The sequence below is a fragment of the Salvia splendens genome, chromosome 1 (genome assembly GCF_004379255.2).
Source record: "Salvia splendens isolate huo1 chromosome 1, SspV2, whole genome shotgun sequence".
NCBI lineage: Eukaryota > Viridiplantae > Streptophyta > Magnoliopsida > Lamiales > Lamiaceae > Salvia > Salvia splendens.
Genome location: NC_056032.1, coordinates 30,952,437 through 30,978,186, shown reverse-complemented (window position 1 = coordinate 30,978,186; position 25,750 = coordinate 30,952,437). Strand labels below are relative to the sequence as shown.

General features: G+C 42.2%; 1 pseudogene; it reads right to left on the bottom strand.

Annotated features, from left to right (window-relative positions):
* Positions 1–4,968: 4,968 nt before the first annotated feature.
* The window catches only part of LOC121805528, a 52,509-nt pseudogene continuing 31,727 nt past the window's right edge, over positions 4,969–25,750 (bottom strand).

The window sequence follows — 25,750 nt, the reverse complement described above, 5'->3', positions numbered from 1 at the left end:
GACCACAAAAAAGAGGGAATAAGGGTGGCGAAGCCACAAGGAGCTACTGACCAGTTGGAGGTTATGGTCAGAAACACAGGCCGAAAGAAGCAACAACCAAGAGCCCGAGTACACACAGATCCCACGCACCAAATAAAGTGGAAATTTTTGAACCTTAGAGTCTTAGGAACATCCACCCCAAACACTACAACCAATAGCCCCGTTACAAACCTTAAAGCCCTTCAGTAGCTGCACGTGAGATCTAAGTCCAAAGCATCTGTGGTCTAGCATTTAGAGAGAACAGTCCTAACATTCCCGGAGAGGTATGAGTGATTGAGTGAACCTAGTGTTTGGCCGAAAGTTTAGGCGATCCTGACGAGCGGATATACTGACTGGGAGAGAAAAGGGGGGCGGCGGAAGTTCAAGACTGTCTAAGGCCGGATTGCACCTGATCCCGAGGGGAGGGATGGTTGAAAATATAGCCCAATTACTGTGTTAATGTGTCTAAGTATTTTAGTTTTCTTTTATGTGTTTGTCTTTGTTATGTGTTTTCTTTGCGTCATAGTTAGAGTCTAGGGCAGGATAGAGTCGGTCAGGGGTGTAACCAGGCTAGAATTTGACTTATTTCTTTATGTTTGTTCTTCAAGCTTGAGGACACGCATGTGGTAAGTGTGAGCAGTTTGATAAGTCGTATTCTAGGCCTTGGTTACTGGTCAGTATAACGTGCATCAGAATGTTGCTATACTGGCCATTATGCATGCCAAAAAGGCTCGAGATGGAGAATAAGGATTGCTGGGAAGATCAGCCACAAGTAAGGGCAAAAGGGTCATTTCGCGAAGAGAGTCTACCCTAAAAATCAAGGGCAAGCCTCCCTATAAAAGGAAGCCACCTAGAGAGAGAAAACATCATTAACTTTAGGAAAAACACTCTTAGTTAGAGTAGTTCTCTCTCGGCAGATCAGTCCTTCAGCCTAGTCTTTCATATTCTCATTCCTCGCTATAACCATGGTCACCTAAAGTTCCAGAAGTCCGCCGGAGATTCGCCTTCCACCGTTCCAGCCAGTTTATTCCGTAGTCGTAGCAGTTTCATCGCTCGGAGTGGCAAAACAATCTTTATTCGCTTTCTTAGTTAACCTTTACTTGTTTTCTTTCGTTGGATCTGCTGCATTTTCAGTACTTATCATCCTTTGAAGTGTTTTGTTGAGATCTATATGTTTTATGCAATGAAGTTGTTTTTATGCATCTCTTTCTGTTCAAATCTGTTTCATTCTGCCTAGGTAGCTTAGATCTAGTTGTTGTAGTAATTTCTAAGTGTTGGAAGCATGATTTCATTTGGAGTTGTTCGATCTGTGATTTGTTAGTTCAGTGGTTGTTTAGATTTATTTTTCCAGAAGTGTCTTAGTGTGAAATCCGAGTTTACGTTATTCTACCACCTTGCATGTTACCCAGTAAGCGTAATTTCAGTTTCGTTAGTTTAATCTTTTGATTTGGAGTTTACATTATAGATCTGTTTTTTGTGAAGTTGTTAATTTGCATTTCTCGTTCATGGAACCTGAGTTGTTTGATTTGTGTTCAAACTTGTTGGAGAAGACAATGTCCACATCCAAATTTGGGACCACATTTACTTTTTAGTTACTTTTTTCTTTTGCTTTTTACTTTTGTCCTTACTTTTCAGTTGATACTTTTCAGATCTGCAGGTCTAGTCGCCTAACTACCTCTTTCCCTCTGATATTCCATTTAGTCTTTTATAGTAAACTCGTACCTTCTACATTTATTAGCCAAACATCATGTTCCCCACTCACACGTACACAGCCGTCTGTTTAACATCTCTCCCGCCTCCTAGTCAGTAGAGTACTACCTTAAATTCCAGCCTAGATAAGTCTCAACCCAAAGCGTGGTAGCTAACCAAACCTTTCCAGAATATCACCACAATTCCCAAAACGCATTCATCTCTGTGGGATTCGACCCCTACCTTCACTATACTACCCAGTAAAAGAGGGTTGAGGAATTACCGGGTTCAGGTTTAGCAGGGACTTCCATACTGATCAGTAGGATACATCCATTGCTTGAAACGACACCTACACAAACCTGCTCTTTCACCCTTGTGATATAAACAGGGGTCCACCCCAACCAAATCTTGTTCATTGTGGGTCTCAATCCCCACAACCTTTTCAGGGGTCCTCCCCTCATCATCGTGTTCAACAGAGACATGGGCCTCATCACCCCCAACTTTTTCTAGGGTTTCCCCCTCCATAGCCTTCTCAGAAATTAAGGCCTCGTCGCCCTCAACACGTTCTAGGGTTTCCCCCTCCGAAATTCTCCCACAATTACCAGGGGTTTCCCCCTCAAGTTTACAAATAGACAAAACAGCAGATACAACCACACTTCCAGACACAACACATGTTTCTTTCTCAACGACATCAATAGCAGCAAGAACAGGGGCTACCCCCTCAGATACACCAACAGCAGTAATGGCAGAGGTTTCCCTCTCAAAAACATGGTCTAACCTTGGTTCACTGACCGCCAAAAGCTCCAAACCCGCAGCCAGATCCACCTCCTCCTCAGGTACTTTTACTGTGGTTGTTCCTGCTACACTGGTGGCTGGTTCGGCCATCGAATGTACGGCCTCCGGTTGGGGTTTTGCAGTCTCTGAAACTTGTGGTGGCGGTGGTGCAGTGGTTGTTGCGGCCGATGTGGTCTTCCCCATCATAGTGGTGAAAATGGCGAACGCCTTTATCGCCTCCTCTGGCCCCCAAGTTTCTGCAAAAGATCGGCCATGAATGACGCTGCGTTAGATTCGGCAGATCCAGAGGTGCTTCCTGTGTTTTGTGTGTTCTCCATGGCGAAATCTGTAGAATTCGCAAGAACTTGGAAGAAAAAACTTGTTGATTAGGGTTAGAGAGAGAATATGAGAGAGGAAATTTGGGGTTTTTTTTGTGGAAAGAGTGAGTATGATATGGAAAATAAAAGAGAAAGCATGGTTATAGCCTGTAGGTATGGGAGGACGGTTTTGCAGGCGGTTGCAGGCGTGACGCGAGCGACCGTACGCCTCTGCATAAAGTTACCTTTTGAAATTCGAACCGGTGCCAACTCCCTCCAAAATTTTACTCCTCAACTCCCTACCCCATGTGAATGCTCTGCAATATCATACTTAGAAAAAAATCAAACTAAAAAAAACGCCAGACTCCTAGGTCAAGGATATGACAGTACGAAGAAAAATTCCCTAAGGAGCCTGAGATTTCGAAAATATTTTTGAAAGATTATTTTTTCCTGATTTGTCTGGGTTTTCTCGATTTAAGGAAATCAATTAAATATTTACACTTTCTTTCAAGTATTCTTGAGATTCCCTGGGTCAGGGCATGGATAAAAAAACTTCTCAATTTACTTTACCCAGGATTTCTTCAAGAACACTTCCTTCCTAGACTGGTTAGGCGATATCAGGGAGTGCGCGTAGAGGCACTTCGTCCACTACACACAGCTCCGATTTATCCCGAAATACCTTCACACGATGACCATTGACGAGGAAAGGCACAGAATTCGAGGCACCTCCTTGGATCTCTACTGCTCCATTTGCGCGAAGGCCAACGATAGTATATGGTCCGATCCACTTGGACTTTACCTTTCCAGGCATTAGCTTAAGCCTGGACTGGAACATGAGAACTTTCTGCCCAACTTGTAGTTCCTTGGTCCGGAGATTCTTATCATGCCAGAGCTTGGTCTTTTCCTTGTACCACATCACGGACTCGTACGACTCAAGCCTCGATTCTTCCAACTCCTGGAGCTGCAATTTCTCTCTTCCTCACAAGCTCGAGGGTTCATGTTAATCTCCTTGACCGCCCAGTATGCCTTGTGCTCCAGTTCCACTGGCAAGTGGCACATCTTGCCGAGCACTAATCTGTACGGAGACATCCCAAATAGGCATCTTATATGCTGTCCTGTAAGCCCATAATGCGTCGTCAAGCCTCTTACTCCAGTCTTTCCTTGACGGATTCACCGTCTTCTCTAGTATTGCTTTGATCTCCCTATTTGATATTTCCTCCTGGCCGTTAGACTGAGGATGATATAATGTGGACAACCTGTGGTGGACTCCATATTTTTTCATCAAAGCTTCAATCGTTCAGTTCCGGAAGTGAGTTCCTTGATCCGAAATAACAGCCCTAGGCACTCCATACCTACCAAAAATATTAGACTTAAGGAATTTGGCCACCTCACCGGCTTCACAAGAGGTAGCAGCCTTGGCCTCTATCCATTTCGAAACATAGTCCACCGCCACAAGTATGTATGCCTTCCCATATGAAGATGGAAATGGACACATGAAGTCCATTCCCCAGACGTCGAAAATCTCATAAACGATCACAGGGACTTGCGGCATTTCATCTCTTTTGGAGAAATCCCCAGTCTGTTGATACCTTTCACAATTATGACAGAATTCGAACGCATCCTTATGCAATGTAGGCCAGTAAAACCCTCTGTCTAACACCTTCCTCGCGGTCTTCCTCGGTCCAAAGTGACCTCCACACGCTAGAGCGTGGCAATGGTTCAGCACATCCCTTTGTTCCCACTCTGGAATACATCTCCTAATTACTTGGTCAGCTCCCATCCTCCATAGATACGGGTCGTCCCAAAAATAGTACTTGGCTTCGCTTTTCAGTTTCATCTTCTGGGCCCGAGAAATTTCTTGGGAACTGGGCACTTCTCTGGTAACCAAGTAATTTGCTAGGTCCGCGAACCATGGCTCAGCGTTTATCTGGCATTTTCCTTTTTCCGCATCTCCTGGACCCGTCACTGCCATTATATCTTCCCATCTGATAGGTCTAGGTGAACCTTCCAGATAATACATATGTTTCTCGGGAAATGCATCTGGTATTGCTTCCTCGGTCTCCCCTTGGAAAATTCGACTCAAGTGGTCAGCCAACTTGTTCTCTGTTCCCTTCTTGTCTTTGACCTCCCAATCAAATTCTTGTAACAGTAACACCCAACGGATTAATCTGGGTTTGGACTCCTTCTTCGCTAGCAGGTACTTAACAGCTGCGTGATCCGTGAAAACTATCACCTTAGACCCCAGCAAGTACGGGCAAAACTTCTCAAATGAGTACACTACCGCCAGCATTTTTCAAAGTTCTTCTGGGCTTGATTGAGCGTTTTCGAAGCATAAAAGATCACATAGCTTTTCCCATCGACTCTTTGACCTAGCACTGCCCCTACTGCATAATCACTCGCGTCGCACATTATTTCAAAGGGTAGATTCCAGTCAGGCGCTCTAATAATGGGAGCAGATACTAGTCTATCCTTCAACAACTGAAAATCCTTTTTGCACTCCTCATCGAAAACAAAATCAACATCGTTATGCAACAAGTGAGTGAGTGGCTGAGCAATCTTTGCGAAATCCTTTATGAATCTCTTATAGAATCCAGCATGCCCTCGGAATCCTCTTACTTCTTTCTGATTTGTCGGGTAAGGCAGCTTTAAGATCACATCAATCTTTGCTTGGTCTACCTGTATACCTCTTTCTGATACCACGTGCCCTAGGACAATTCCTTCTGGGACCATAAAGTGGCATTTCTCAAAATTCAAAACCAAATGCTTTTTCTGGCACCTCTTCAACACTATATCCAAACTTGCCAAACATGAGTCAAATGAATTCTCGTACACAGTGAAGTCGTCCATAAAAATCTCGATGCAATCCTCTAGGAGATCCGAGAAGATATTCATCATACACCGCTGAAAAGTGCCTGGCGCATTGCACAGACCAAACGGCATCCTTCTGTAAGCATACGTTCCGAAGGGACACGTGAAAGTAGTCTTTTCCTGTTTTTCGGGATCCACATAGATTTGAAAGTATCCACTGTACCCGTCAAGGAAACAAAAGTATTGCTTGCCCGCCAACCTCTCCAGCATCTGGTCAATAAAAGGCAGAGGGAAATGGTCTTTCTTGGTCGCTTCATTTAACTTCCTATAGTCAATGCACATCCTCCACCCAGTAACTAGTCGGGTGGGCACCAACTCATTCTTGTCGTTCTTGACCACCTGTATTCCTGACTTCTTTGGTACCATGTGCACTGGACTAACCCATTCACTGTCTGGTATGGAATAAATGATTCCTAGGGAGAGTAGCTTCAATACTTCCTTCAGCACCTCCTCCCTCATGTTAGGATTCAATTTGCGTTGAGGATCTCTGCAGGCTTTTGCTCCCTCTTCTAGCCGAATGTGATGCATGCACAGATCTGGACTGATTCCTACCAAGTCAGAGAGTGTCCACCCAATAGTCTTCTTGTTTCTCCGAATTACCTTCAGCAGTTCCTCTTCTTGTCCCTTGGTCAAGCTGCTATTAATAATCACAGGGAAAGTTTCATTCTCTTCTAGATACGCATACTTGAGACCTGGTGGTAGTGTTTTCAGTTCTCTTTTGGGGACATCTTTTTCCTGCGATAAGGGATTTTTCTCTGTCGACTCAGTTGTTATTCCCTTCGTAGACTTAGTAGAACTTTCCATGCTCGCCACATAAGGTGTCTTTCTTGATCTAGCTGGCTCCGGGTTCGTGCAGAATTCCAGAACTGCTTCGGCTAGCTCCTCATCTGATAACTCACTCGTGTTCATAGCTTGACACCACCCGGCTACTTCTCTATCAATAGCATGACTCATCTCAGAATTCGCAATCTGCTTCTGCATTAATTCGGTCTCAAGATATTCCTGGACCAAGGGGTTAATAACATCTATAGCATGCAAATTTTCAACGTCAAGAGGTTTCTTCATTGCCTCATCTATGCTGAATGTATATTTCTCCCCATTGTAATCAAGGCAAATGGTGCCATCAAAAACATCAATGATAGTCTTAGCGGTACTTAGGAAAGGTCTCCCTAAAAGTACTCCGCCAGACTCTGCAGAATCATTATCGCTCATCTTTATCACATGAAAATCAGCTGGGTACAAGAAATCATGTACCCTGACTATCACATTCTCAAGCACTCATTCAAGGCAGATACACGACCTATCCGCTAGCTGGATCACTACTTTCGTATCTACCAAACTTACTCCGACCAGTTTCTTGTAAATGGAAAGCGGTAGAGCATTTATCGAAGCCCCTAAATCACACATAGCATGCTCAATTTTTACATCACCAATAGAGATGGGCAAAGTAAACATACCTGGATCATTGCATTTCGAAGGCATCCTCCGCTTCTGAATTACCGCAGAAACATTCTCGCCTATCAGAATTTTTCCACTAGGTCCTGCCTTACCAGCTATAAATTCCATGATGAACTTGCTAAACACTGGCAATTTCAGAGCTTGTAAAAATGGTAGATTGATTTCCAACTTCCCAAAAATATCCATGAAATCTACCGGCTCTTCCTTTTTTTTTCTTGGCCTCCCACCGGCTTGGGAAGGGTTTCAGTCGCTTCCCCGCTCCTGCGGAACTTTCAGCTGAGAACTCTCCGACTTCTTTCTTCTCCTCCTCCCTTACCAACTCTGGCCCTGGATCGAGGAAAAATGGTTTAGTTTCTCTAGGCAATGGTTTCTCCAAATCTCCTTCCCTAAGTTCATCTCTAATCATGGGATTGTTTGCAGCCAAGTTCCTTGGTCTAGAGGTTATACCCCCTGTCTCCTTGCCCTCAGTGGGATCTTTGACTTCCTTCGGTCTCATTGCTGGGCCTTCGTACCCCTTCCCAGACCTCAAGGTAATTTGGCTAATATTGGCCCTGTCAGGCAGTTTTACTGAGGCAGGAATTTTACCCTCATTACCTCGCATGTCACTAAAGGAAGTAGCAATCTGTGACAGCTGTCTTGCTAACATATCCATTGCCGCCTTTTGTTCTTGCTGAGCATCCTGAAGCTTGTGGACTACTTCATTGTTCGTCTGTAAGTTGTTCTGCATGTGCTGCTGAGAACCGATGAGTTCGTGCACCATTTCATCAAGATTCCTTGGTGGCTTAGAACTCGGCTGACTGGGGCCGGGTCCTGCATTTTGGTTTGCTCCACTTCCTTGTGTCGGGCGAATATTTCCTTGACCCTCTGAATTGTTGTTGAACTGAGATCCTTGACCTGGGTAGGTGGTTTGGAAATTCCTTTGGTGTGGTGGCACATAAGAGTTCCCCTGATGGTTTGGATTCTTGTTTCCCCAGTTCGAGTGATCTCCCTGGTTCCGATTGTTCCAATTGCCTTGCCCTTCATGATTCTTCCAATTGCCCTGCCTCTCGGGCTGAGGTGCAAATTGTATACTCTGTTGTGGTGCTGGCTTGCTCTGTTCGTTATCAGACCATTTAAAATTTGGATGATTCCTCCAGGGTGCATCTCTTTGTCTCCCGGGGTTCCAGCTTCCATTGGGATTCCAACTTCCCATCGCATTCACCTGGGCCTGGTAATCTCCTTCCTGGGATCCGTAATATTGTTGAAATTGGGACTCTCCTGGACTAGGCGGTTTATCCTTCTCCGGTGGCGCTGGCGAATTAGTATTCTCGATAGCATTCAAAAGAGCCTTCTCGAGTCTATCTATCCTTGCCTCCACCTTATCATCATCTTATTCTCTCAGTGCATTCGCAGAACCTCTTCTCACAGCATTCCTTGGACTATCATATGCCTTCTTTGCATCTATCAATTTCCCCAAAATCTCTCGTGCCTCACTTCCTCTCTTCCGTGTAAAATTCCCTCCGCTGAGGAATTCATCAAGTCCTTAGACTCAGGAGTAGCTCCTTCATAAAACAGAGAATAGGTCTTTGCCTCTATCATCTGGTGATTCGGGCATGCATCCATCAATCCTTTGAACCTTGCCCAGTATTGGCTCAATGACTCGCCATAGTCCTGTTTGCACTCCACTATCTTCTTCTTCAGAGCATTCGTCTTGTTGGATGGAAAGAAATAATCTAAAAACTCCAATTTAAAGTCTCTCAAAGTGCGGATAGAATCCGGGGGTAACCGTAATAACCATGTGTTTGCCTCCCCCTTCAGAGTGAAAGGAATTGCGCGCAAACGGTAGTCCTCCTCCGTCGCATCATTTGGCCTCTTTTGGATGCTGCACAATTTACTGAATTCATTTAGAAACTCATACGGACACTCACTTCTTCGTCCAGAAAATGTCGGTAGGATGCCGAGCACATTCGTCTTGATCTCAATGGACCTCTGACGTGGGTTCGTCACTATGGCCTGTGCTGGCTCTCCATCTAAATGGGCAGTTAGTGACCCTATCTCTAGATCGGGGTCTACTACGTGTACCATGACTACTTCCTCTGTTTCCCCTGTTTCTGACTCTGTCTCTGACTCTGGTGGTGACTCCGGATCTTCACGTCCTGACGACGCCCAAGATTCGTCGCTAGTAAATCCACTTGGAAACGGATCTCTCGTGGTGAACCCTAATCTGGTGGTTACTGTGGAGGCGGTGTCCTTGACCTGCCAAATGAATTGACCTTGCTCCCACCCAGATGAGTTACTCCAGTGGGTAGACCGTGAGCCTCTGCTCATAAACTACAAATAAAAGGAAAGAAATTAAATCAAAACTATATACTCCAAAGACTCTAAACACTAACACAAACTACGCCATCCATCCCCGGCAACAGTGCCATTTGAAGTGAGGCTCGTGTGTTGTGTGTAAATGCGATGCGCTATGCTTCTGGTATTATGCTAGGTCGAGATGCCAAGTCCTATGAATCCACTAGATCACTTGGTTTAGGAACTCAAGAGAACACGGAATGCTCTGTCGTTGGGCATACTACACTCCCCTTGAAAGATCCCTCCACCCGAATACTATGATTTAGTATAGAGAAGCACGGGTCGATCCCACGAAGATGGACACGTAAGAAAGCATTTAGAAACTCTGGACAAGGGCGGCTGCTGCCACGCAAACTGGGTTGAGGTTTAACTATGACTAGACCTAGGCAAGAAATGTAAACACTAGACCTAGGAAACTGTAAACATGCTGAGATCAAACATCATCAAGACTACGGGATATTAAATTTACTTCCTAGACTGTGTAAATGGCTACTTAATAAAAGCAGACATAAAGCATATAACAGTGGGGACCATAATTCCAAAATTGGCAAGTACGGCAGAAAAGCTGCAAATAACAAACTGAAACTCTAACTAACAACGACATGCATTCTTTTAACTGAATCAAACACGAAGATGGAGAAAACAGAGCACGTACCTAGATTCGAACATAATATAAAAGTTGGGTCGTCGGAAACTTTCAACAAACCGGAAATAACAATAATCTACATTCACTAGACGGAATGAAATAAAAACACGAAGGCTAGGCATAAATTTAAACCAACTCTGCACGGATTCACGTCGGATGCTTAATCTACTCCGGATCCAAGCGATCCGAACCAAACAACAACCTCAATCAACTCCATAACTTCCGATCTAACAGATCTAAACCGATCAACACCGAATTCAAACGATTCCGCTCAACTCAGCTACAATAACAAATTCAAACCTCCGATTCAACCACCACCAAACTCTGATCAACCCGATCCAGCCATTACTCTGCACAGATTCAGAGAACAATTGCGAAACGCATCCAACACAAGTAAACTAACTCAAACTCCATAAAATCACAGAAGTGAAATCAGAAATCAACATCAACGACATGACAGAAAATTAAAATTCCATTAAACACAGAAATATTCGGTAAAAATAGAGGGCCGAGCTCCGAACAGTGAAGCTCGGTGAAATCCACAAAATACGAGAAAGTAAAATGGAACTTGTTTCTTCGCCCTCGACAGGACGGTGTTACAACCCAACTGAAATACGAGAAAGTGAAAAGTGAACCCAAAACGCAAACTACCCGAATTTCCCTCTAAGAACCCAAGTGTATAAAAGAAAAGTGAGCTACGAGCCACAGACAGTTAATGAGGCCTCTACCGAGAAGGTCCCTCCAGAATGCATGCTTCCTTCTTTATATAGGCGCGGAATTAATCTTCTAGAACCTTCGTAGAAATCTCCATTCTACCCTTCGGCTCCGAGATTTCCTCCGTCTTGCAATTTCCTTCATAATGCTCACTTCTTCGCCAGTTTCCTCGGACATCTGATTGTCCTCTTCTTTTCCTTGACCTGGCGAAATTCTTCTACACACCTGGCTTAAAACGTGTGTTAGACCCAGTAAATCCTCGAATTTATCCCCTAGACCTATGCATGAAATTAGCCTTATCAGCTGACCACCAGAAGAAAGCACCCCAGAAGTCTGGCTCTCACGGGGGGCCAGACACAAAATCAAACCTTCCCAGTAACAAGTAATTTTACTTTTAGTGATTTTCTTTTCATTTTTTAGCATGTTTATCTGCTTTTCTTGCATGTTTTAGGTGTCTATCCGTATTTGTGCTATGTGTCTTCTCCCACTTAGCCCAATTCTTGGTCTAAGTGTGAGAAGTTTCTACTGTTATAGCATGCTTTTGTTCCTGTAATCGTGTTTTTGTTATTTCTGTGATTGTTTCTTCTCCCACTTAGTCCATTGCTTGGCCTAAGTGTGAGAAGTTTGTTTAGTGCATTTGTTTGTTGGTTGTTGTTCTGTTACTTCACCTACTTAGCCCAATTCTTTGTCAAAGTGTGAGAAGTTTGTATTTCTTCTCCGTCGGAAGGATTTGTTGGTATGTGAGCACTAACTGCCCTGTTTTCCACTTCACTGAAGGGACAAGCAGGATTGAAGTGGGAGGGGGGAGGAGTTAGTGCAGTCAGTCAAGCATGCATAGAGGTTGTAGTTTATTTTTTTTGAGTCAGTAGAGTATTAGTTTTTTTTAGGATTCTGTGTTTAAGTATAAACTGACAAAATAAAAGCAAGATTCCCTTAGTGAGAGTGATCGAAGAGAGGATGCATGTCAATTTTGAGACCTCTTTCCTTAATAAATCAAAATCAGTTTGGTCGAAGTGAGAACGATAGAAAATGTTTTGTTTTGATCTAGTTGTGAAGCCTTCTAAAAGTGAGTTAAAAGCCTAGAGTAGAACACTTTCTACTATTAGAATAGGGAAGAGAGGCTGCCACTTGATGCTTAGGGGAAAATGACATAGGGGAGTGAGGACTAAAGGCAATAGGAGAACCTAGTTGAGCTTAATTCTTTCGAATATACTGGACCCGCCTCATTGTAAGGGCATCTCTTAGTTAACCAAGTTGAGCCAATGAAAATAAATTGTCCTTTCTTTTGGCACCTCAACCTTCATGTCATGTGAACAAGGGGGCAAAGTGGGGGCAACTCACCATCCGGGGTAGGAAGTTAGGTTGAGAAACAAGGAAAGTAAGTAGAAAGTTAGGAAATAAAGCGAGCAGGAGATTTTGTAACCTGACCAAGTAGGAATGTTAGTTAGAAAACAGGCAGGGAAAATTGTAACCTGACCCGGTAAAAATAATAATAATAATAAGTTTAGAAAATGGGCAGAAAAAATTGTTACCTGACCCAGAAAAAAATTGAAAAAAAGAAAGAGGAAGAAAATATGGGCAGAAAAAAATTGTTACCTGACCTAGTAAAGGAAGTTAGGCAATAAGGCCAAAATGGCCAGGGAACGGTTCCATTTATTTTTGGGAAGTCAGATTTATAAATAGGGAGGTTGTTTCCATCTTTTGTCCCTAAGTTCACATGTCCTTCGCATATTTACACTTATACTATTTGAACTTAGACCCCTAGGATTCTCACCTATACATATTACAATCCCCTGGCCCTATTACAACCGAATGAAAGACCTTAAGGAACTCTTCATGTGTCAGTAGAACCAAGACATCAGTGGTATGGAAAAAGTATAAATGAGTGAATGGTCCTAACGTTTTTGGTGAGGAATGAGTGACCGAGTGAATCCAACAATTAGAGGAAATAGAGGTTATCTTGACGAACTGACAAACTGACAAGATAGACGAAGAGATGGGGATGAACCTAAGACTGTAGACGATTGGATTGACCTTAAGCTTGTGGGGACGATTGCTAAAACTTATGGTTATCTGCGTCTGTTGTCGAAGTTTTTTGTGTCTAGGTCTAGGAGTTAGTGTTAGTTTTTTCTTTGAGTCAGTTAAATAATAACCATGCACGAAATTTGCCTTACTTCCTTATTTTTCCTTTCATACTTGAGGGCAAGTATGGTTTAAGTGTGAGCAATTTGATAAGGCCAATTTCATGCATCGGTTATGGGGTTAAATTCTACGATTTCCATAAACTAATACACGTTTTAAGTTTATATGCGTAGAGAATCTGCCAGGTCAAGGAAACGGAAGGAAAAATCTACCAGGCAGAGGAAACTGAAGGAAAAGTGGAGTGAAGAAGCCAGTTTGCAACCTGACCCAGGAGATCGAGGAAGCAGCTGTGAGCGGAAAAGTCTCTTTTTGAAGGACTTTCTACGAGGGAAAATCGACAATTCAGCAGAGAGACTACCCTAGAAGTTTGAGCCTCAACTATAAATAGAGACAACATGAAGAGAGAGACATCAAAGATCATCATTCACATTTTTCTCCCTTAGATCATCACTTCACACACATTTCTCTGCGCACTTAAGCACTTATGGGGTAAAATTCTAGGAGTCCGTGGTAGTCTAGCTCGGTTTCTGTGGTGTATCACCGTCCTCATGAAGGGCGGAGATATAATTTACAATTTTCTGTTATTTTCCGTCTTTTTAAGCCGAGACTTCACCGGTTTAGAAGCTCGGCGTTTATTGTCTCAGTGTTGAACCTTAAATATTGTAGCTATGGAAGTTTATGTTTTCTGTTTAGCTGATTCTAATGTTTAATTGTTGGTATTTACTGTTTTGGATGCTTTTCGCAATTGATGTTATTTTGGAGTTGAGATCGGGTTGATCGGAGTTGAATTGTTGTTAAATCGGAGTTGAGGAATATGGGTTTAATGTATTGGAGTTGAATTTTGGTTGATCTGAGTTGAATTGTTAAACGGAGTTGTGGATTTGAGTCGTGATGTTCTAAATTTTGCATGGTTATGGATGTTTACTGTTTTCTGCTTGTTTTGCTAGGCCTAGTAGTTTAGATCCAGTCGTTTCATGTTTCATCGTAATGTTTGAAGTCGGATTTGTGATTTCTCTGTTTTCATATGTTGATGCTCTATTTTCGTTTCTGTTATCTCGACTGTTGGAGAAGATAAAGGTAGAAGTTAGTTAGAAGTCGGATTCGTCATCTGTGTTGTTTGCTTTTTGCAGCTTTTCCATCGTACTAGTTAATTCAGGAAAAATGATCCCCACTGCATGTTTACGTTCTGTTTAGCCATTTTAGGAAACCCGTTTACCTGGTCAAGTAGTTTCGTATTAAATTTCTGTTACCCATGCATGCGTACGTTCACTTTCTATTCCCTAGGTTTAATAGATATGATAGTCATTTTCAATTTCCCTAAGTCTAGTAGTTAGTCAAGTCTTAACCCATGAGTTGCATGGCAGCAGCCGACCCCTTCCAAGTCCTCTGATCACTTGCATTGCAAAACTCTACCTATCAGCATGCAAGGTTAATATGTGTGTATTCCGCTTTTTGCTTGACTGAGGAGAGTAGATCTGGTAGTTCTAGCTTGAATTTCGTGTTTACCTCTCGTTTTGAGGCATGCTTTGTTTTATTTCGTCAATGGTGTTAAAGCTTTGTTCTATGCTATGATTTTACTTGGATGTTTGGAGAAGATGAAGTAGAAATTAGTTAGAAAATCGGATCTGCTTTTTGCTTTTGTTTTTTTGCTTTTCACAGCTTTTCTGCCAGCCCTAGCCAGTTTAGGAAAAATGATCCCCACTTGCTTTTGCAGCTTTTTCTGCCTATTTTGGGAAAGTTTCAGCATGTTCCTTCAGTTACAAGTGTTCTAGTTAGTTTAACTCCAATTTACAAGTTGCCTTGAGTTTGGTTGTCATGCAAGTGTTCGTACTTTTCCCATCCGCTAGGTCAGTTAAATAAAGTCCAGTTTAATTCCGTCAGGTCAAGTAGATTAGAGTCTTAACCCACTCAATGAATGCGTGGCAGCAGCCGACCCCTTTTTCGATTGTGTCGTAGAAACAATCTCGAGTAGGTCCATAGTCTTTGTGGTTCAACCCCACTATTGCCGCTTATACTTAGTAATATTTGTTGCATTAGTGTGAAAATTATAAATCTTGTTGAAAGGAGAGACACGTGCATGCGACACACGTGCAAAACCCCTATCTTCAATGAAGCATGCGTTGAATCATTTGAAAACCTACTAGAATGAACTAAAAACCTATTTGAATGAAATAACGACCCATTTGAATGAAGTAATAAACTTATTGGAATGAAGTAGTACCTACTGGTATGAAGTAAAAATCTATTTATTCGATGATTTATCTATTGGAATGAAGTAACGGCCAATTTGAATAAAATCTAATTTGGTCTCTAGTTTGGTCTTTAAAATTGGTTCGACATTTATCAAAACTCCCATTATATGCAAATCCACCCCTTGGCGCAAAACTAGAGACTAAATTAGGGCCCTTAGATCTAGTTTTTGATGGATGAGATGAGAAGATGGAGTGAAATTTTCCATCATTCATCAGATAGCCACCTTACTTCAACCGAGGGTCTTTTTTTGTCAAATTACAATAATAGTTTATTACTTCATTCTAGTAGGTTTATTACTTCATTAGAGTAGTTAATCACTTCATTTCAGTAGTTTATTACTTCATTCCACTTTGAATTTAAATTTGTTTAAACTTTTTGCAAACTTTAAAGCGAATGGACAATGTGAAGTGTTTTAACAATGAAGTATTTTTTATTTATTATGATGTATTCGTATGACAGTGTTGATGAAGTTATAACCTCATTTAACAAGGTAGTGGACTGAAGTAATAACTCTCTTGAAGTTCAATGAAGTAAAAAACTATTTTGATGAATTGATATACATGTTGAATGGATTAATTGCACGTATGAATGAAGTAGTGATCTCTCTTTCTCATATGCTCCAAAATCCTTTGAGTAATAACCTAGTCGAATGAAGTGATGGAACTATTAGAATGAAGGAGTAAAAAGAAAATGAAGTAATGACTTAGTCAATGAAGTAATAAGAAAGTTAAATAATGAAGTACTTAATAATCTAAGTGAATGTAGTAATAATCTAATCGGATGAAGTAATAGCCTAGTTGAATGAAGTAATATAGAAATCTAAATATTGGCGATTTCCACCCTTGTTCTTCTCCAATTCGAAATGCCTTCAATCAACCGTGACGATTGAGGAAGGTGACTGATAAGTCGTATTCTAGGCCTTGGTTACTGGTCAGTATAACGTGCATAATTAGATTATATCTGCAAAACGGTTGCTAAAGTGTGCAGGGAAAGGGTTCTAGTTAGTATGGAAAGAGTCGGATAACTCAGGTGAAAAGAGCGCCAGAAGGGTGCGATACTGACCAGGATGCATGACAAAAAAGGCTCGAGATGGAGAAGAAGCATTGCTGGGAAAGATCAACCACAAATAAGGGCAAAAGAGTCATTTCACGAGAAGAGTCTACCCTAAAAATCAAGGGCATGCCTCCCTATAAAAGGAAGCCACTTGGAGAGAAAAAAGAAGGAGAATGAACTTTAGGACCTCTACACTTAGTTAGAATCCTCTCTCGGTAGATCATTCCTTTCAGCATTGCCCTACATCTTCTCGTTCCTCGCCACAACCATGGTCACCAGAAGTTCACCAGTTCGCCGGAGTTCCACATTATCTCGTTCCAGCCAGTTCATCGCGTAGTGATAGTCGTTTCATCGCCCGGAGTGGCAAAACAATCTTTAATTGCTTTCGTAGTTAATCTTACTTGTTTTTCTTACGGTGGATCTGTTGCATTTTCAATACTTGCTGACTTTGAAGTACTTTGGTTGAGATCCAGATGTTTTATTACTATGAAGTTGTTTTGTGCATCGGTTTCTGTTTGATTCAGTTTCTTTCTGCCTAGATAGTGTAGATCTAGTTGCTACTTTAATTTCCAAGTATTGAATGCATATTTTCATTTCTAAGATGATCGTTCTGAGTTTGTGAATTGAGTTTGATGTTAGATTTAGATTTAAGTGTTAAGTGCGAAGGCTTAGTTCACGTGATTTCTGCCACCTTGCATGCTACCCAGTGAGCGTAATTTCAGTTTCGCTTGTTTAATCTTTTGATTTGGAGTTTAAATTGTTAGATCTGTTTTCGTGAGTTGTTAATCTGAAACTCTCGTTGATGAATTCTGGGTTTGTTGATCTGAGTTTATTCATGTGGAAGAAGATAACACCTACATCTAAGTTTGGGACCACTTTTGCTTTTTAGTTACTTTTTGCTTTTGTCCTTTACTTTTCTCTACTTTTTCTGCTGGTACCCTACAGATCTGTAAGCGTAGTCACCTAACTACCACTTATTCTCTAATATTCTGTTTATCCTTTTATAGTAACCCGTACCTTCCAGATATTTTCTAAAACATGATGTTCCCTCAATCTCACGTACACATCTGCTTGTTAATCATCTTTCACACCTCCTAGTCAGTAGTGTACCACCTTAATTTCCAGTCTAAATAGAATCTCAACCCAAAGCGTGGTAGCTAACCAAACCCTTCCAGAATATCACCACAATTACCAAAGCGCATTCATCTCTGTGGGATTCGACCCTTAGATCCACTATACTAGTCAGTAGAAGTGGGTTGAAGAATTATTGATACCAGGTTCATGTTTAGCTGGGACTTCCATCCTGATCAGTAGGATACATCCTTTGCTTGACGCGACACCTGCTCAAACCTGGCACTTATCAGTGACACTGCTCTGCAGCTTCTTCCTCTTCTCTGTTACCAATGTAGCTCATCTAACATCCTCTCCAGCTCGTTCCCTGTGGCCCTATAACCTCATCAATTATCTCCTTTTGCATCTCATTATTCACCATCTTCCCTATGTTGAACAGTAAAATTCATTTACAAGTCAACAATTAGCCTAGAACAAAGAGGAAGTCCACCACTTCCTAAAAAAACAATTAGCCTAGAACAGAACTTAGACATGTGCCAACATCATATTGATCACTGAGTACATGCAACCCACCTAACAAAGACCAATAAAATATGGAGTACACTTCTCTCTTTTGTACATTGATCAACATTAGTCTAGAAACACACCATTAGCTAAAAAACAACACAAAAAGAGGGGAAATGCAGGTAAAAAAGAAACTATACATTTGCACGACGATGTAACGGCATGGCGGCTATGAGACAAATAATCGTAGAACAATTCGGATTGCCAATGAGCGCCCCTTTCCCACTCCTAAGCTTGATTCGCTCCATATCCTCTGGATTAACCTCCGATATCACGAGCAGATCCCCTCGTCCATAACAAGGAGTTGTTATCCACTACGATGGTGCCCTTCTTCGCCCCAATCGAGCCGAACTTCTTGCTTATGCAGTTATGCTCCCTCCGGCTTTAAACCTGACAATGTTGAGGTCGTCGGAGCTGTTCTCCATCAATTCTTCGACGATGTAAACCCAATTTTCAAAATTGGCTGATTTTTCGGCGAAGCGCTTGGAGACGAGCAGATTGAAGGATTGGTAGGGGTAGTCTCTGTCTGGAATGACGGAGAAACTCCTGGCTGACGACACCAGTGACTCTAATGATGGCGATGGAGGGGCAATTGATGACGACACCAGTGACTCCGATTGAGGCAGATCTCAATTAAGGCAATTGTCCGACGATCATGAATTGAGGCAACACAATTATCCGGGGATGGAGATCAATGAAGATTGAAGGAGATTGCGAGAAGGAGATCGATGAAAATGAAGGATATTGCCAGAAGTTTATCGATGAAGATTGAATAAGGGATCGGCGATCGAAGAATTGAGAGATAGGAGGAAACACATATTTTATGTTCTCTAATATATTGATTTCCCAAAATACCCTTTAGCAAATTTTTTAGTATAAAATAATGAAATAATGGTAAATTAATCCTAACCACAAGATTAAGAAAATGGATGGACAATATTTGGTCTCTAATTCGGTCTTTAAGAAGGGTTCGACATTGATCACAACTCTCTCTATATATAGAGAGAGAGAGAGTTGTGATCAATGTCGAACCAATTTAAAAGACCGATCCAGAGACCAAATTAGGGCCATTAGAACTAGTTTTTTTATGAGATGCGCTGCTGTGTATATTACTTCGGTCTTCTTTACAAGCTCATTTTACTTCTGTAGCACCCTAAAATTTTGCGACTTTGTTTTGTTAATGTGGATGTTGAATGAGAATTTCTTTTATGGAATTTGATTCTCTATGTGATTAAGTTAACGTTGTGAATTTAGTTGTTGTGAGTTATGAGAAATAAGGTGAATTATTTTTCCCAATGTGCAAATTAAATTAAATGGGGTCATGCATATTTGTTCTAGCCATTTTATTGGAATTTTCGGCCCTCCTAATTATTTGAAATAGTATTTTCTTTCTGGGATTTAATAAATTATTTTGGGATATTTATCCAAATTAAATCCACACCAAATTATCCCTATTTTATTCTACATAAAATTTTGACCCCTTGCCCATTTCTTGGCATTTTCGAAATCTCCTATTAACTGGGAGAATAAATTATTTTGTAGATTTAATTGGTACTTTACTTATTTCCTTCCATTGAATTAAAATCCAATTAAATCTCTTCATAGCCTATTTTAATTAGGATTTGACTCTTTCCTTCTTTAAGACCTCATAATTTTCGCCCTTTATACCTATAAATTTCCTTGTGGGATTAATTTTTTTGTTACCTATTTTGTGGGAGTCTTTTCCTACAAGAAATTACCAAATTTAAATCATATTCCTATTTAATTTGAGAATTTAAATATTTTTCTCAATTGCCTATATTACACGCCCCCCCCTTCTTTTCCTATTTTGTGGGAGTCTTTTCCCATATTACCATTTAATTTATTTGTTACCTATTTTGTGGGAGTCTTTTCCCATATTACACGCCCCCCTTCTTTTCCTACTTGGAGATTTTTGAATTGTCTTGTTACCTTATTTATGAGATACTGAAAGTGATTAGAACCGTGTGTGCTTTTGTGCTAGGTCAGGCTTCTCAAACCATAGAATCCGCTAGATCACGAGGTCTAGGAACTCTGAGGATCTCAGAAGTCTCAGTCGTCGGACACACAAATTCAGCATTCAAAACCCTCAACACGCTATACTATGAATTAGTACAGGGAAGCAGGGATCGATCCCACGAAGATGGACGCGTAGGAAGGCATTCAGAAGAGTCTGGAAAGGTAAATGGCTGCTGCCACGCAAATTTGGGTTGAGGTAAACTATTACTAGACTCAGGAATTAAATCTAACACTAGACCTAGGAAACTGTAAACATCATGCAGGCTTGGAACATATTCTTAACTCCAATCTCTCAAACAAATTTCCTTGACCTAGTAAACAACTACCAAAATTAGCTAGACAGAAAGAACGCAAGCAGTGGGGACCATCTCCCTAAAACAGCAAGGTATGGAAGAAAAGCTGCAAATAACAAACTATGAATTTAACTAACAACAAGCTGCATCTCGTTACCTGATTTAAACGCGGACATGGAGAGAACAGAGTAAATAACTAGATTCAAACAGGACATACAAATTCGGACGTCGGAACTGACGATTAACCGGAAACCAACAGATCTACTTCTACTAGACGAAGTGAGCAGAAAACGGAAATGAAACATCAAACTCATGCACAATCAAACAACTCTGCTTCAGATCCACACGTCGGATGCTTAATCCACTCCGGATCCAAGCAATCCGAACCCAATTACAACCAAAATTGACTCCATATACTCCGATTCAACAAATTAGCTCCGATCAACGACAATCCATTCACGATTCTACTCCAATTCAATAGATCAAGTGCGAAAAGCATCCATTCAAGTAAATAACTATAAACTCAGATACGAACATCATCCATACTCGAAAGCAACATCATCATAATGGAAAATGGAAATTGCGTAGATAAGATAAAGAAAATACGACAGTCAACACAGCCGAGCTTCGAATAGCGAAGCTCGGTGAAATTTGCAGCAACAAACAAATTAAAAGTAGTAAATTGTATCTTCGCCTTTCGTGAGGACGGTGTTACACAACAACCAAACTGAAAGTGAACCCCACAACCCCTCAAATTTCGAGACCCAAGTGTGTAGGAATGTGTGCGAGTGAACCGAGAGCCAAAACTAAAGTGCCAAAAAAAGTGTCCGAGTCTTGCATGCTCTCTCCTTTATATAGATGCGGAGGTAATCATTCTAGAAGCCTTCGCAGAAATCTCTATTCTGCCCTTCAGCTTTAGCGATCTCCTTCGTCTGGTCATTTTTCTTCAAATTGTTCACTTTATCGCCAAATTTTCCTCGCTAGGCAATTGTCTTCCTTTCTTCCTTGGCCTGGCATATTCTACTACACACCTGGCTTAAAAAGATGTGTAAGACCCCGTAAATGCATGAAATTAATCTCCTGACCAATGCATGAAATTAGCCTTATCAAATTGCTCACACTTAAACCATGCTTGTCCTCAAGCATGAAAGACAAGAAAAAGAAATAAGACACAAAATCCTAGACCTAGACATACTACAGACTTACAAAAAGAAAATAAACACTTAAAGAAAAAAAATACAAAGGCATTAACTAGTTGCAACTTTTGGGCAGCCGTCCCCACAAGCTTAAGTTCTATCTGATTCGTCTACAGTCTCCAAATCCTCCCCTTCCCTTCTTCTACCTAATCGGTCTGTCAGTTCGTCAAGATAGCCTATTGACTTCCAAATTGTTGGATTCACTCGATCTCCCATTCCACACCAAGGATGTTTGGATCGATTCACTCTTAAGTCAATGACACACCACTGATGCTTCGGGTTATGAGAGTTTCTCCTTCCTACAGTCCCCTTTTCCTTTTAATTTCTGGGTCAGGTTACTATTGCTTCATGCTCTTAGATCTCTTTTTTCCCATCCTATTACCCTTATATATATATATAATTTTATTCCCCCTGGACTTCGTCCAAATTATACCTCTTTTTTTTATTTTATTTCTCCCCTGGACTTCGTCCAGTTTATACCTCCTTTTCCTTGACTTCGTCCAGCTTATACCTCCAAAAACCCTCTCTTTTTTTTCTCCTTCAGACTCTTCTCCCTATGCAATCAGTGGCAGCCCCCCCTTTTACATGTTAGCTCAAAGTGTTTAGGCTTATAACTCACTCTTATAGTGGGGTTTCACAACTAGGTCATCTAAGGCATCCTCTATCGTTCTTACTTCCTTCAAACCGATGTCAGTTTATTAAGGAAAAAGGCCTCAAAGTTGACATGCATCCTATCTTCAATTGCTCTTACTAAGGGAATCTTGCCTCATTGTATTCACTAGCTCATGTGACACACAAAAACCTAAAGACTCCTATACACGTTAACAAAAACTCCACTAGCTCCCTCCCCCTCCTACTTCACTCAAGCTTGTCCCCAAGCTATCCCAGTGAAGGGGAGAAACAGGGAAGTAATAACATATCAAAACAAACAAACAAGCATAGGCAAAACAAACTTCTCACACTTAGACCGAGCAACGGGCTAAGTGGGAGAAATTACAACATAACAAAAGCCAAAACATGCCTGAGAGAAACACAAACTTCTCAGACTTAGACCAAGGATTGAACTAAGTGGGAGAAGACACATATAAACGTAGACACATATAAACATCACGGGGCATGCTGGAAAAACAAATACAAAAGCACAAACTTAAAAAAACAAACATAAAACCGAAAAGAAAACGAAAGAAAAACTGAAAGGTAAAAGTTACTTGGTCATGGGGGGTCTCAATTCGGGGTTTGGCCCCCGCGGGAGCCAAACTGGGGTGGAACATAGGGGCGGGTCACTTTCGCTTTTTTCCTAGCCGGCGACGCCGGCTTCTCCTCTTCCTTCTCACTTTGTTTCGACACTGGCTTCTTCACAGACAAGGGCTTCGATGCAGACGGGGCTAACAGGGGTTTGAAAACTGGTGGGGGTTGCTGGAGGGACGAGATTCCCTGCCCTAGCTGCTTGGACACGCTACTGGGTCGAGATGGCTATTTCTTCTGGGGCTCGGGAAACTTTTCCTTCAGCCACTTGGTCATCATCATCATCAAGTTTACGGCCTCCGCCATACTATCATTCTGCCCAGACGACCTCACCACCATCTCAGTAATACTGCCCCTGACGACTTTTATCTCGTCCCGGACTCCACCGAGTTCTTTCCTCATCTCGCCCATCTCCTTTCGGACTTCACTGAGCTCCTTCTGCATCATGCCCATTCCCTTCTTCATCTCTTCATACTCCTCGCTGGTCACAGTCTCGACACCATCATGTTCAGGTTTCACTTGGGGTTCCATCCTGCCCACCTCATAAAAACACACATCCTTCCCATGCATGTAGAGCAAGCCCTTGTTGAAGAAATAATCAACGCTGAATATTTGTGGCGGCTCACACATGACTACCTCGGGCGCGGATTCGGCTATCTTCATTATCGTGTTGCGCTTGAGGTAAGCTCCGAGAAGGTGACATTTATACATGTGGGGGGAGGGATTGGCGGCCATTTGATGACAAGCCTGGGACAGCCAATACCCCAAGTGTACCTTTACTTCTTTCGCCATGCACCATGTAAAATAGAGGTCGACAGTTTTCAAGGCAGAATTGGAAGTCCCGATCAGGTTGTAGCTTATAAACGTCTGGGCAAATCGCAGGATGCGGTTTTCAATATGGAAGCTCTTTGAATAGCTGGTCTTGAATTGCCCCACCTTAGGATGGGTGACAAACTCCCATGCAGACTGTGGCTTAAACCCGAGGGTGAACTTCGGAGCTCCAACTACTCGCTCGTTCCAAATTCCCTCATCATCCTCTGCGCGAGTGAACAGCCCCATCCATAGGGACCACTCCCTGATACTAATCTCGTGCTCCTCAGTAAACAGCCGGAAGGTGATCGAGTCCGCATCAAGATCGGTGGTGGGTTTCAGCCTCAATGTCGAGAAGAACTCCCGTGCTAACACCGTTGGCACTTCCGCGGTGCTATGTTTCAAGAGCCAATCAAACCCAATGGCACCTATGTATAGGCGGAACTCCTCATCTGAGTCAACCTCACTCAACTCCTCTGGATCGTATTGTTTCCTTGACTTCGCCAACCTACCACTACCGCTTCTCTCCTTGTATGTTGCTGCCCTTTTTAAATCCTCAAACTTCCCCATTGCTTCGAGCAGCCCTTTTGTCCCTTGTCAAGGCCGACTTGTTCCTTAGCGAAAGGAACTTATGTTGGGGCAGGAAGTGGGGTTTCACCAGATTTGTCCGTTGTGGTCTTCGTGGACTTCTTGTTCTGGGAGGGAGCCGCATTCTCTCCTTTCCTCTTGCGTTCCGCAGCCAGGCGGCGCTCTTCTGCTTTGCCCTCCTCCCTGCTAGACCCAGGGACTTCCTCCTCTAGTTCGCCCTCTATTCCTGGGGCTAGGCACTCCTCCTCTATGGGCAGGGTGAGATCCTCGATCTCACCCCCCAAACTCCTTCTGGCCCTAAGTCTGGCCTCCCTTTTATCCAATGGCGAGTCTGTGTCCTCCGGAATCTCTACCAGATCTACCATCAATTTTAGCCCACTTTCCTCGGGCACCAATACGTCATCAAGAACAGGGGTCTCTACCTCCTCAGACAATGTAAACAGGGGTTTCCCCCTCAGCAACCAACAGATCAACATCAAGGGCTTCACTGCCCACAAAATTTTCTGGGGTTTCCCCCTCAGCAACACCTTCTTCAGAAACAGGGGTTTCCCCCTCAACAACCACATCATCACAAACTAGGGTTTCCCCCTCAACAACCTGTGTCGTACTCTAGTCACCAACCACCATGCGCACGAGTTCCACGGCCAGACAACCATTGTCTTCCTGTTCCTCACCTACCGCTGCGTTTCTCTCTGGTGCGCTGGTAGTAGGTTCGGCTTCTGCATGTAAAATCGCAGGTTGGGCCGTCGAATCTTCTGGAATCATCGGCGGTGGTGGTGATGCGGTCGTTGCGGCGGAAGGTTTGGCCTATTCCATCATCACCGAGAAAAGGGCGAAGGCCTTCATCGCCTCCTCTGCACTTCCAAACTTCTTTGTCAGATCCGCCATGAACTCCACTGCGCTGGAATCGGCGGATGTGGTGGGGTTCCCTGCTTTCGATGTGTTCTCCATGGTCTGTATCTGCAAATTTCACAAGAACTTGGGACAAATTTCTAATTAGGGTTAGATAATTGTGGGTATTGTGAGAGAAAATATTTGGGGGGGATTTTAGAGTTAGAGAGAGAATTTGGTTTTTTTAGAGTTTGGAAAATAAAGATAATAAGGAGGGAAATAGGTATTTTAGATGAGGATGGGAACGGTTGAAGCAGGTTGCAGGCGTGATGTAAGCAACCGTACGCCTTCCCATAAAGTGAAAATTTGATATTCGAAACTTTTACTTCATTCCCAAATTCTGGTCCGAAACACTCTCCACCCCCATGTAAATGCTATTCTCCGCAATACCACACTTAGGAAAAATAATCAAATGAAACGCCAGACTCCCAGGTCAAGGATTCATTATGAGACAAAACAATTTCCCTGAGAAGTTTGGTGTTTCGAAAATATTTTTGGAAAATTAGATTATTTCTTTGTTTGGTAATTTTTACTTTTTGAAAAACAATTAAACTATTTACACTTTCAATTAAGTACTCTCGAGATCCCATGGTTCAGTGTATAGATTGAAAAATGTATTCCCATTTACCTGACCCAGGAATTCGTCGAGAGCACTTACTCACCAGACTGATTAGGCGATAATATAGAGTGCGCGTAGTGGCACTTCCTCTACCACACACAACTCAGAATTATCCCTAAAAACCTTCACTCGATGAGCATTAACAAGGAAAGGAGTAGAGTTTGAGGCAC